Here is a 12,535-nt window from a genome sequence, read left to right as displayed (position 1 = left end):
TAAAGCTTATACGATAAAGGGTATTACGCCTAGGGGTCTGAGAATTAGAACACAGCCAATGGTCAATAACCCAGATGATGTCCTTTTGAAACAATGGAGGGGAGCACAACATAAAGCCACAACAAACTTTATGGAAATCCTGGTTGGATATCATGACAGGACCATAAATGGTGAGATTGTAGCCATTACTACATTGTGTGAACAAATTAAAGAATATGAGGGACAACCTGCATATACCCCTTACCTCAAAAAGCTCAGTACAGAGGTTATGACATTGGAAACACAACTAAAAGAGAGGAAAAAGAAAAAATATCTCAGGGATTTGGAAGATTATGAATGGGGGGACCCCTTCATTAGGGATAGGGATAAACATGTCCAGTTCTTACAACCTTACAGAAATACTTCTAAAAGGAAGCGTCCAAGATAAATACTTAAGAAAACTTCTATTTCTGGTACAGATACCTCAGGGGAAGACTCTTCCTTGGGTTTTGATATAGATACACCAGCATCCACAGGATCACCGGCACAGAAGAGAAGGAACTCCAGTATCCCTTTAGAATTAAACCAAAAAGGAGGGGGGTAGAAAACACAGGAAATATAGACAATATGGAGGAGTTATGATGTATGTGCAGAAACAGTAAATAAGAATGTGTTAAATATATCATCCTACTCCCCTCTCCTCCTTGGAGGAGAATATTCTCAATAAAGGATTGTCATTCATACCAGGCTCTTTTGTGTCTGAGGAAAGTTTTGTAAAGGATGTGACTGCTTTTTGTAGAAATCTTAACTTGAAATTGTTTTTCTCTGGATAAAGAATCTATGGACAAAAATGAAGACTTCAGATACCATAAATCTACCTTTATCCACCCCCCCATGAATCACAACATATTGTCATTTCAAAATTCCATCCTTAGAGATTTACATTTTTGTTCCAGGGAAAGCCAGGTTAGGGCCAGCAATGTTTCTCAGGCTGAAATGACTATTATTTCTAGTTTAGCCAACAACCATGAAATAGTCATTTTAAGGGCTAATAAAGGAGGGGCAGTGGTGGTGCAAGACTGGAAACAATATGATCAGGAAGCCAATAAACAACTTGCAGATAGCAGACATTATGTACATCTCACATACAATCCTACTATACATTTCAAGAAGCAGATTGATGATTTTTATCTCTAGCAGTGGAAGAGGGGGTTATTACTGATACTACTAGGAAACATTTGCTGATTTCTGATTCTAATAACCAGTATATATATTTCCTGCCAAAAATTAATAAAGACCTCTGTAATCCCCAGGTAGACCTGATAATGTCCAGAAGGGGCTCCCTTACGGAGCCATTGTCCCAATATCTTACCAGATATATAAAACCTCTACTCAAATGGGTGAGGGCCCGCCTAAAGGACACTACAGAATTTCTTCGGGTCATCTCTGAAATGCAGTTGGAGGCAGGTTGGTTACTCTTTACCTTAGATATTAAAGCCCTATATACTAAGATTCCACACTGGGCTGGTATAGAAGCATTAGAATATTGGTTATATAGGTCAGAGCTATAACAACCAGGCTTTAATACTCTTCTTCTTTGTCTCACCGAGCATGTACTCACTAAAAATGTATTTTTCTATCAAGATAAATGCTATCTACAGATTAAAGGTACAGCAATGGGGGCATCATTTGCTCCCATATATGCTGATTTATTTATGGCATATATAGAGGAGCAAATCATATATGATAGCTCCCATAATCTGTATATAGATGAAATAGACATTTTGAAAAGATATTTAGATGATTGCTGGATGGTATGGAGATCGGATGTGGAACATCTTAAAAAATTTGTTGGCTATTTGAACGAAAACAAATGGACTGAGTTTACGGTAAACCAAGATAAAGAATGGATTACTTTCTTGGACATCATGGTTATCAAAGCTCCAGATAACACTCTGACAACAGAAGTTTACCATAAATTCCCCCAATTTAATTCCCTTCTCCATGCCACAAGCTATCAGCCCCCACATATTTGCAAAAATATTCCCAAATCTCAATATATGAGGGTCAAACATATATGCTTGGAGAATGACGCATATAAGCATTTCAGGGATGACCTAACTAATAGATTCAAAGAAAGGGGTTATAAGGCAGGTTATATTTTACAAGGCAAAAATACGGCAGATAATATTGAGAGAGATAATCTCCTACAATATAAAAGTAAGGTTGATACACAAGGAAGTATTTTTAAGTTTGTTATGACCTTCGGTAGGAATACTGGGGCACTAATGGACAGTGTGCAGTGCAACTGGAATATATTAATGGCTGATAGTAAACTTTCTGGAATAATAGGGGATAGATGCCATTTCTCCTTTAGAAATGGAAAAAAATTAGCGTCTTATTTTAATTATTATAAGCATGGGCCCTATAAATTAAAAGAAAGTTTACAGAGTACACTTGAGGGACAAATTGTTATAGGCTGTTTTCCATGTGGTCACTGCACATATTGTCGTAGAATTTTGAAAACTAAAAGCTTCAATAGTAAGAATACTAGTCAAGTATATGATATCCCCTTTTTTGCCAACTGTAACTCAGACTGGGTTATTTACCTTGCACTCTGTAAATGTTCTGCATTTTATATAGGTCAGACGTCAAGACCAGTAACATATAGGATATCAGAACATTTCAGCGACATTAAATACCAGAGAAATACCAATGCATTGTATAAACACACTGAGTCTCATAGAAATACATCATTTCATTTTATTATAACTTGATCGGATCTTAGGAATTAAATTCAATAAATCAGGCTGTTATGAATTACTCAACACAAAAGAGAAGAAATGGATAATTAAATTAGGAGGGCTATTTGCACCTGGGTTAAATGAACATCTTTAATTGGTCACACTAAGAGTATATAAAGGATGAGCTGTATGTGTATTATTACACTGAGGAAGGCTATGTAGGATACTAGCTGAAACTGGTCTGTTTGTCTAGCTTGTCCTTGTACATACTATTGTTATGTGTTTAAATTAAATACAATATAGTTGCTGCCACAGTCTGCTGGTCTGTCTTTCTGAATTTGCCTCTGGTATTTTGTGACCTTGCAGATGCCATACTTGCAGAGAACACATTGGGACTCATTCCCAGCATACTCCTTTTTTTTTCTCTAGTCAATTGCTGTGTTTTTTTTTTCCTCTCTCAAGCATTTTCCTTGGGAACATTTGAAAACATTTCACTGGCATAGTCTCTCTATGAGCTTAAGTATCACAGCAATAACAAGCAGAATCCTCTTCTGTTTGATAGCTCATGTTTTGTTGGACAAACTTTTGTATTTCCTCCTTAGCATGTTTTGCATCAAAAATTACTTTGACCCTCCAGGAAAAAATATTCTGAAGATAGCTGGATACAGCAGCTTGAATCTTACTTCTGCCTCTCGACATTCTCTGATTCCTGGAATAAATTTACTCCTCTTGTGTCTAGTGTATAGTAAGCAATAATTTTCCACAAACACCCTATTGTCTCAAACTTTTAGGACTTTGTCCTTCTGCCACAGTTTTGTCAGAATCAACTCTTTCTGCTGGTAGGACTGCATATTTACTATTAAAGATCTTGGCTACTTTCTTATGGCCAGGTTTAGAACATACACACAATGTGCCCTTTCAATTAACAGCTCCTGTTGTGGAATACCAGCCCAGTTTCTTATTTATACTTTCATAAAATTAATACAGTCTGTTCCTTCCAGTTTCTCTGGTACAGCAGAAATTCACAGGTTTTCCATATTCTGTCCTCTAATTCTGTTTTTTGAAACATTTCTTTTTGAGCAGCCTCATACTCAGCCAACCCTTTCTTCATTTCAGCCTCTGACTTTTACAGATATATCAGCTCATCTCAATATCTGTTTAAAGCTTCTTCCATTTTTCCCAGCCCTTTGAGTTGATACATTACTTCAGTGTTTTGTATATTTTAAACAACTTTTCACACAATTGACTTATTTTTTCCTTTAGAGTGCTTTAAGTCATGTCTTGCACCAAAGCTGGAGCTTGAACTGATTTTAGATAAATAGCAGCAGGATTCTTCCCATACATTTTCTCCTCACCATTTGTGATTGAGTTTCATTCAAGTTCTCTAAATTTCTTCTTTTCTGGACTCCAGGTAGTCCACTTACTAGCCAGTAACTGAAATTTTCCCAAAATGTCAAATTCATTGGCTCTGTTTTCTGGGTTTCTGTTTTCACACTGGGAGAGTTGAAATTAAGCTGTTACTCAATGTGCAGCCATATTTGAATTCTGGAAGGAAGCAGTCTTAAAGAGAAACATCTTCCAGACATTGAGAAATTATTATGGGGATTTGTATAAGGAAAAAATGGAGAGTAGTCAGAGATGCATATTGATCAATACATATTTGGATTTTATTATGCTACCAAGTATATGAAGAGGAAAGGGAAATGCTGGCTTTGAAAATAACAGGAGGGGATATAAAGGAAGCTGTGGCAAAGCAGGCCATGAATAAATTTATAGGAAGAAAAAATTCCTCACTACTGCCACGAAAGGTATTCTTGCTCAGGCATTTTTCTTACCTAGTCCTCTATATGCTTCCCCCATACTTACCAATATCCAAACTACCTCAGTGCAGAAACTGGAACAAACATACAACAAAATTGCCAGATTTATTCCAAACCAACCACTCTTGTCACATAACTGCCTCTCACTAAACAAACTTCAGTGGCTAGAATTTCCACACATTCTCCTACAATCACAACTCCACACTACATTTTCCATACTCAACAACCCTTCTGCCTGTCCTGCTCTTGCCTGCCATGTTACTCTCTACTCCCCCCCCCCCTACTTTACAAACACTCTGTCTCACTAAATTGGATATTAGATCCAACCTTTCCTTTCCCTGTTTTAAAAAGGAGCTTAAATCCCACCTACTAAACTTGAAATTATGCCATTGCCTTGACGACACTTAGTCTTAGTCTGTCCTACTGTATAACCTGTTGCATCTCCTAACTTTCTTTCTCTGTTAGTAACTTCTGCTTAAACTAACCTCCTAAACCCTCAGCTCTACTACTACAGCCCCGTCCTCTCTCCTCCCTCCCATTCTCCACACTATTTATCCCCCCGCTTCCTATCAATGTCTGTACATTTTCCTTCTTTTGAACAATCACCCTTTTGTTTTTACTCTTATATGTAGTAAATTTATACCACTGCTATCAGTGCAACCCTTAATGTTCATATTTTTTTCTTTTGTTTTTCTCTTTATTATTAATTTCAGATTTGCATTATTATTTTTAATAGTTTTTGTCCTGTATGTTTATTTTGCTTATGTTTGCTGGGGCTCTTTTCCCTTGGGTCTCCACTGAAAATGGATTGCTTACTATCAGTGCAATGCAAATAGTTAATAACCTTTTCTTTTTTACAGTTATTTTATATTGTGATTGTTATTTAATATTTGTATATTGTTACTTTATCTTTACTTATGTTTGCTGGGGCTTTTCCCCCTCGGGTCTCCACTGAAAATGGGTTTGTTTGCAAACTCAGTTGGACTAACCTGGTTAACAAATGTGAAATAAATAAAAACAAATAAAAATTCCCATACCAGAGTGTGATTCCAACAGAGACTGAGAGACAGGTAGCAAGAGATTTCTTAAAGCTTGGTATAAAATGATAAATTAAATATTGGTAAAGAAGGAGTTCCTAGTGTCATAGAAGAAAGGGATAAGACATAAAACAAAGAGGGAATAATTCAAACTATCAGGATGATATAGGCCTATAACAAATATGGATTATAAAATCTTTGACTATAATTTCCAGGTGATTAACCTGTATTATTCCCAGATTCATAGGAATGAACCAATGCGGTTTTGTAGGCAGTACAAAAACTTTTGGGAATGTTAGATGTTTTGCAGAATTCTTCCGAACAGGCAAGGTGGTGGTGATAATTTCATTTTATACAGAAAAGGCATCTAACTGAGTGAACTGGCAGCATCTATTCATATTGTTGGGAAGATGGACTTCCCAGAAGCTTTTACCTCTGTAATCAAAAGTATACATCAGAGTCAGAAGCACAAGCTAAAGTGATGGCAGAGTTACCAGAAAGTGAGTGTCTATTAAAACACACCCATCAGGAATGCCTCTTGACACTACTTCTTGTATTATATTTGGAACATCATGCCATAGCAATCAGGCTAAGAGAAATAAAGGAACATGAGTGGGGAAATATAACCTTGGAAGTAACCCTCTTTGCAAATGCCATTCTAACATTATCCAAGACATGGAAAGAGCACTTGATTTATTGGCTGAATTAGAGGCTTTATTGGAATTTTAAGTCATATTGCTCAGTCACAGCTCCACGTGGTCCTGTTGAGTCTTCCTGGCTACAGAGAACTGAAAAAAGCGACTGCTTTCTTGATTAAGTATCCTGCTGTTTTTTATATTTGTTTTACCTTCTACTGCTTACCTAGAGCAAGCTTTAACTGTTTTCATAGTTATTTACTGCATTTTTTATTATCTGCACTTAAAAGTACATTTTAGTCGAAATTAGTCTAATTCAAGTCGAAAAGTGTTTGTTTGCTGTTTAATTTAATTGTTTGGCTGCCCACTAAAGTGTGCTAGCCTGTACTACTGACTTATTGCCTTTTCTACATTTAGCGCGGAGTTGCCACTAGAGCACCATCGGGCAGCGCCGGTTAAGCAAGGTTAAACTATTTCTGGCTCCGTAAAGTGTGCTCTTCATTTTTTCCCTTAGAACTACTCTACTTGTAATCTAAACAGTCTATTCTCTATCTGTAAAGCTCAGCACTTGTTCCTAAAGCATTTTTTAGTCAGGTAAAGCACTTCTATATTATACAAAGTACTTCACTAGCTTAAAACCCCCTTGAGTACCCACTTCCCTATAGGTCCTTTCTGACTCAGTTGCACAGCAAACTTTTTCATTTCTTCTAGCATGTCAAAGGGTCAGTTGCTAGCGTCCTCTCCTGCTCAGCTGGTGAATCTGGGAATATTGAGGCAATGTTACAATTGCCTCATGTACACAGACAACCCTCTCCTCCTCCCACAAAACACAAATACATGCGAGAGATGCAACTATATAGCCAAACTGGAGGCTGAGCTCTCTCAACTCAGGACTGGCAAAACCAGACAGGAGGAGAAGGTAACCACACACACCATAAACCCAGTCTCACATAGAACTATCACAACTACAAATCAAACACATAAACACACAAAGACATACTCGGAGGCACTGATCAAAATCTACCAAAACAGCAGAGGCCTCCAAAGCAGACACCCAAACAACTGCCACCTCATGACATAACACAAGCAACACATAGATCACAAAGTCAGTGTGCAAATCAGTCACAGCCCTTAAGGCCAAACACAATGCCAGACACACTTGTCATAGGTGACTCCATAGTCAGACACACTGACGTCCCACTCACCAGACTGAACAAGGAGAGGGTCACAGTAAGCTGCCTGTCGGGCGCTAGAATCTGCCACATAACACAAGCACTCAGGTCACTCCACAGCAAGTACAAGTATGACTCAGTCATTGTCCATGCCGGTGTGAATGACCTGAGATGTACCTCCCTGGACCACATGAAAAGAAACATAAAGGAACTCTCAGATTATGTAGCCCAGGTTGGTATGACCCTGACCCTGAGCAGTATCCTACCTTCACCAAGAATGATGCCACAATACAGAGACAAAATGATCAGTTTTAATAACTGGCTTAATTTCTGGTGTCATTCTAAGGGGATCCAATGTCTGTCTGCCTGGAATGACATGCTTGACAAGCCACGCTGCTTCGCAAGGGATGGCTTGCACCTGTCACCCCTGGGTTTCCGGATATTGGCAAAGGCTCTTGCCACCCCCATAGTGCCTTTTTTAGACAAGGCTCAAATTCTAAATCCACCACCCAAGAAAACAATAATGGAAAAAAACTAAGGGTAATGCTGCTCAATGCCAGAAGTCTAAATCTCAAGATGCATGCCATCGAAGACCTCCTTAGTATGGAGAACATCGATGTCTGTGCTGTGACTGAAACCTGGTTCAAGGCTCCTGAGAGCACCCCGGCACTATCAGGTTTTACCTCATATCATGCGTTCCGGCCCCAAAACCCGGACCGTACCACAAAAGGAGGGGGTGTATCCATATTCATCAAGGATACCCACACCTCTAGGCTGGTGGCAACTCACGAAGCATCAGAGACCATTCAGGTGCAATTAACCATAGGCAAAACTGCTCTACAGTTTGTAGCATGTTACAGGCCACCCTCTCAAACTCAGGAACCCCTGAAGACACTGGAGAGTATAAATGTCTCTCCAAACACCATCATATTGAGTGACTTCAACTACTCAAACATAGACTGGGAACATTACTCAAGCCCCAATACCCTAGCCCAAAGGTTCCTGGAGTTCATAAACTCAAATGCTATGGAACAACTTGTCACCATTCCCACAAGAGGTAAAAATATACTAGACCTGATCATCACAAACATGGGGACAAAATGCTCCACACCGGAAGTATATCCCTCATTGGTGAGATCAGACCATAAACTAATCTCACTGGAGATCCACATCCCGCCCCACCCCCAACAAAAAAGACCACAGTGAAGAACTTCTCAAAAGCCAACTTCACACTTCTTAAGACTGGTGTGGTATCCTTCAAGGCCCCTGAGCCATTGGAAACCACAACCCACGCTGCTGAATCCCTTACAAATGCTTTCTACGAGCACCTCCAGGATTGCATGGATCAAGCAATCCCAAATAAAATCAAGACCCTTTCCACCAAAGGCAAGCGCCCGATCTGGTGGACCCCAGCCATAAACAATATTTACAACAAGAGGAGAAAGGTACTACAAGATAGAGCAAAATCCCTAAAAGGGAAGACATCTCTGATCAATGCTAGTAAAAAACTACGATCACTCATAAAATCATCCAAGGCTAACTTTGAGAGAAAAATTGCCAAGGACTCAAAAGACAATCATAAGGCTTTCTTTAGCTATGTTAGAAATCTGGGTGGAAACTCCCAGATATGCTCAGAATTAGTCCAAAATGATACAAAAATCACTGAACCCACAGACATTGCAAACATACTGGCAGACAGGTTCAGTGAAAATTTCTCCCCCCCTCCCCCAAAAGGAGAAATATCTATCCCAGCAGAGTGTAGCCTCCCAATCATCTCAAATGCCCAGGTGAGAGCTGCACTCTCTAAAGCTAAAAACACAGCATCAATGGGACCGGATGGTGTCCTCGGCTGTGTGCTACACGAACTCAATGAGGAATTAAACCCACACATAAGGCTGCTGTTTAATCTTAGCCTTACCACAGGATACGTACCCAAAGAGTGGCGTACGGCAACTGTGGTCCCACTCCACAAAGGCAGTGCTTCTACGGACCCTGGTAATTACCTCCCCATAAGCTTAACAAGCCTGGTCTGCAAAGCTATGGAGAGGATCATAATGGAACTCATAAATAAAGACATAGGGGACCTACAGACATTGGATCCTAGCCAATTCGGCTTTGTCAAGGGCAGATCATGCCTCTTGAACTTGGTCGACTTTTTTGAAACAGTCACCAAGGCCATTGATGAGGGTAAGGCAGTTCACACAGCCTACCTTGACCTTGCAAAAGCTTTCACAACAATACCCCACTCGGTATCATAGAAAAGCTCACCAGCTTAAATGTAAACCCATATGTCACAAGATGGGTTGCAAACTGGCTCAAGGACAGAACCCACAGGGTTAGAGTTGCTGGTGCCATGTCAGACTCCAAGCCGGTCACAAGCGGTGTCCCACAGGGCTCAGTCCTGGGCCCCCTCTTGTTTGGCATCTACTTTTCAGAAGTGCAGGCAAACATAGGAGGATTGTGGCTGACAAAGTTTGCAGATGACTGCAAACTGGGCGCCATAGTTGAAAATCCATCAGACACAGATATCCTTCAGAGAGGTCTCATAGAAATGGATAACTGGTGCCAGAGCCATGGCCTTAAGCTAAACGCCAAAAATGTATAGTCATACCCTTTGGTAAAAACAAGGTAACCCCAAGTTACCACATAGGTGGCAATCCATTAAGCACAGAATAGGTTATCAGGGACCAGGGGACCCAAATTGACAGTAACCTTTCTTTTGACACTCACATTGCCAAAGTGGTTAGGAGGACCTTCTACATTGCCCACCTGATTATGAAGGGATTCACATCCAGATCAAGGGAGGTCATTGTTCCCCTGTACTCTTCACTTATCAGACCAATGATTGAGTACAATGCCCCATTCAGAATATATCTTACTCGACACCTGCAGCAATTGGAAAGACCCCAAAAGTTCCTCACCAAAAGGATAAAGGGGCTCAAAAATATGCCATATGCTGCCCGACTGAAGAAACTCCAGCTCTATTCAGTCGCATACCATCTGCTCAGAGGTGACCTGTGCCTGACATACAAGGCTATGTCCAACCCAGAATTAATGGATATGGTCCACCTCAAAAAATCCAAATCCACCAGAGCCACAAGAGCAAAAGACTTAAACCTCAACACGGATATAAATAGGACGTGCTGGAGGGACAGATTCATCACCCAGAGACTCCCTATGCTGTGGAACAGAATCCCGGTCCATGTGAGACAGAGCACCTCGCTGGCTCTGTTCAAGAGGAATCTTGACCAGTGGATGGGAGATTGTAGGTTTACCCCGGGGATCATCTCTGTATCACTGCTGGACAGAGGCACGGCAAACTAATGGGTATAGTATTCTTCAAACTAAGGGGTGGTGAAAGCCACACAACTCTGGCTAGGCTTATAAATGCCCTAGGGCAGATAGCCTAGTATGAACCTATGAACCTATAAAATCAGGTGGAAAACTATAGCAGAGTTCCCTAAATAAACCAAGGTCCCATCTGCTTAAGTTAGCAGTAGCACAGGAGAATGTAAAAATCCCACAGCACTAATCAAAAAGAAGTGGAAGATACATGATGCCCTTGCCAAACTTCCCTTAGTAGTATAAATTCCACCTTGGGTCTCCCCATGAAAAGTCACCACTAAGATAATGAGAGTAACCTGGTCAACAAATGATAGAGATGCTACAATGGTGTACGGAGATAAAGCCTGACTATGGCCCAGATGACCCAGGTTCAATTAGCAGCTCAGGCAACTGAGAGCAGCAGGGAGGGATGGGTGTGCCTGCCCTGGGTGGAAGGGCTCTCAATGATACTCGCCTAAGTGAAAGCATAGTCCAAAGAGGGGAGCTTTTCTTAGATCTAGTCAACAAACATGGTGGGGCAGGAAAAGGGAGTGTGGAGAGCATATAAAAATAAAACTGCAATGGAACCACAGATGGCTAAGCCCCTGGAATGTCCTGAGGATCCATGACCAGCCTCAGCAATATTGGATTAGTCCAGGGGGTAGAAAAATGGCTGGAAGACCAAGCTTGGATAAGGGCCACTGGGGGCTGGATCTGTAGACTGTGGTCCAATTGGACAAAAAACAAAGCAGAAAGATAAATAAATAGAAAAACAAAGTCAACTATGAAACAATATCAGGATCAGGTATTTAGTATTATGGTTAATGAAGAGTTATGGAGGATTCTATGCAGAAGTTTTAGGACAATGTTAGCAAAAAGGCAAAGCAGTTTGCAGAAATGGAAGTAACTACATCCAGCTATGAAGCAGCAGGTTCAGGTATGGCAGTGGCATATAATAGCCCATGTTGTTTATCTAAGGAAGACTTTCTGGATCATACCAGGGAGACATTAATAAAGAAAACTGAGAAATATGAGAGACTTTCTATAAGAGATGAGAAGCCTGGAGTACAGTAGGAAAGGTAACTCTAACACAAAAACAGGGGGTCTGAAGCCTCAATCATTACAATGGACTTAGAGCCATCCAATGATTTTTGTCAGTAAGATGCCAAGCTAGAGGTTATGAGGGGATACAGAAAAATATGGTTTGAAAAAGGAATGACTACATGGATAGGAGACAGGGATTTGTTAGGCTCTTAGTCAAAACTGGTCAGACGATTATAGATACTGTAGGCAAAGAGCTTGGAAGGACTTTACAAACCACATGCTTGATGAGGTGATATGATGATACATTACCAAAGGGAGATCAATGAATGATTGCTGGGTAAATATGACAGCAGACAGAGAATCTTTGTTCACAACCATTTCTAAGTACTAGTGCAAATTAGTTGCTGAAGGGAAAACCAATCTGTGGGTGGAACTAGTGGATTATGAAATGCCTAGAGGTGCTTATCTACAATATCAGACCATAAAAGAAGAGACAAAAGCAATCAATTGGCTAGTATAAGTGAGTGAGAATAATCAATTTTATCATCCCTAGCCAGAGAGAGAAGGCAAAATGAAGGAACTGAGAAGGGGCGTAATCTGAAGGTTATACAGGATGTTACAAGTAGAATATATACAGGGAGATGAAAAAGAAATGGAGTAGGATATTTAGGAATTAGACAGGAGAGAAGTAATGAAAGAAATTTGGCTAATAACAGGAAAGGACCCAAGTATATGATATATCTTCATCTGAAAGTGATTGCTAGAGGATTTTATACACTG

Source organism: Protopterus annectens, chromosome 2.part0 (genome assembly GCF_019279795.1).
Source record: "Protopterus annectens isolate FY-2018-M chromosome 2.part0, PAN1.0, whole genome shotgun sequence".
NCBI classification, from domain to species: domain Eukaryota; kingdom Metazoa; phylum Chordata; order Ceratodontiformes; family Protopteridae; genus Protopterus; species Protopterus annectens.
Note: the sequence above shows the minus strand (reverse complement) of the source record.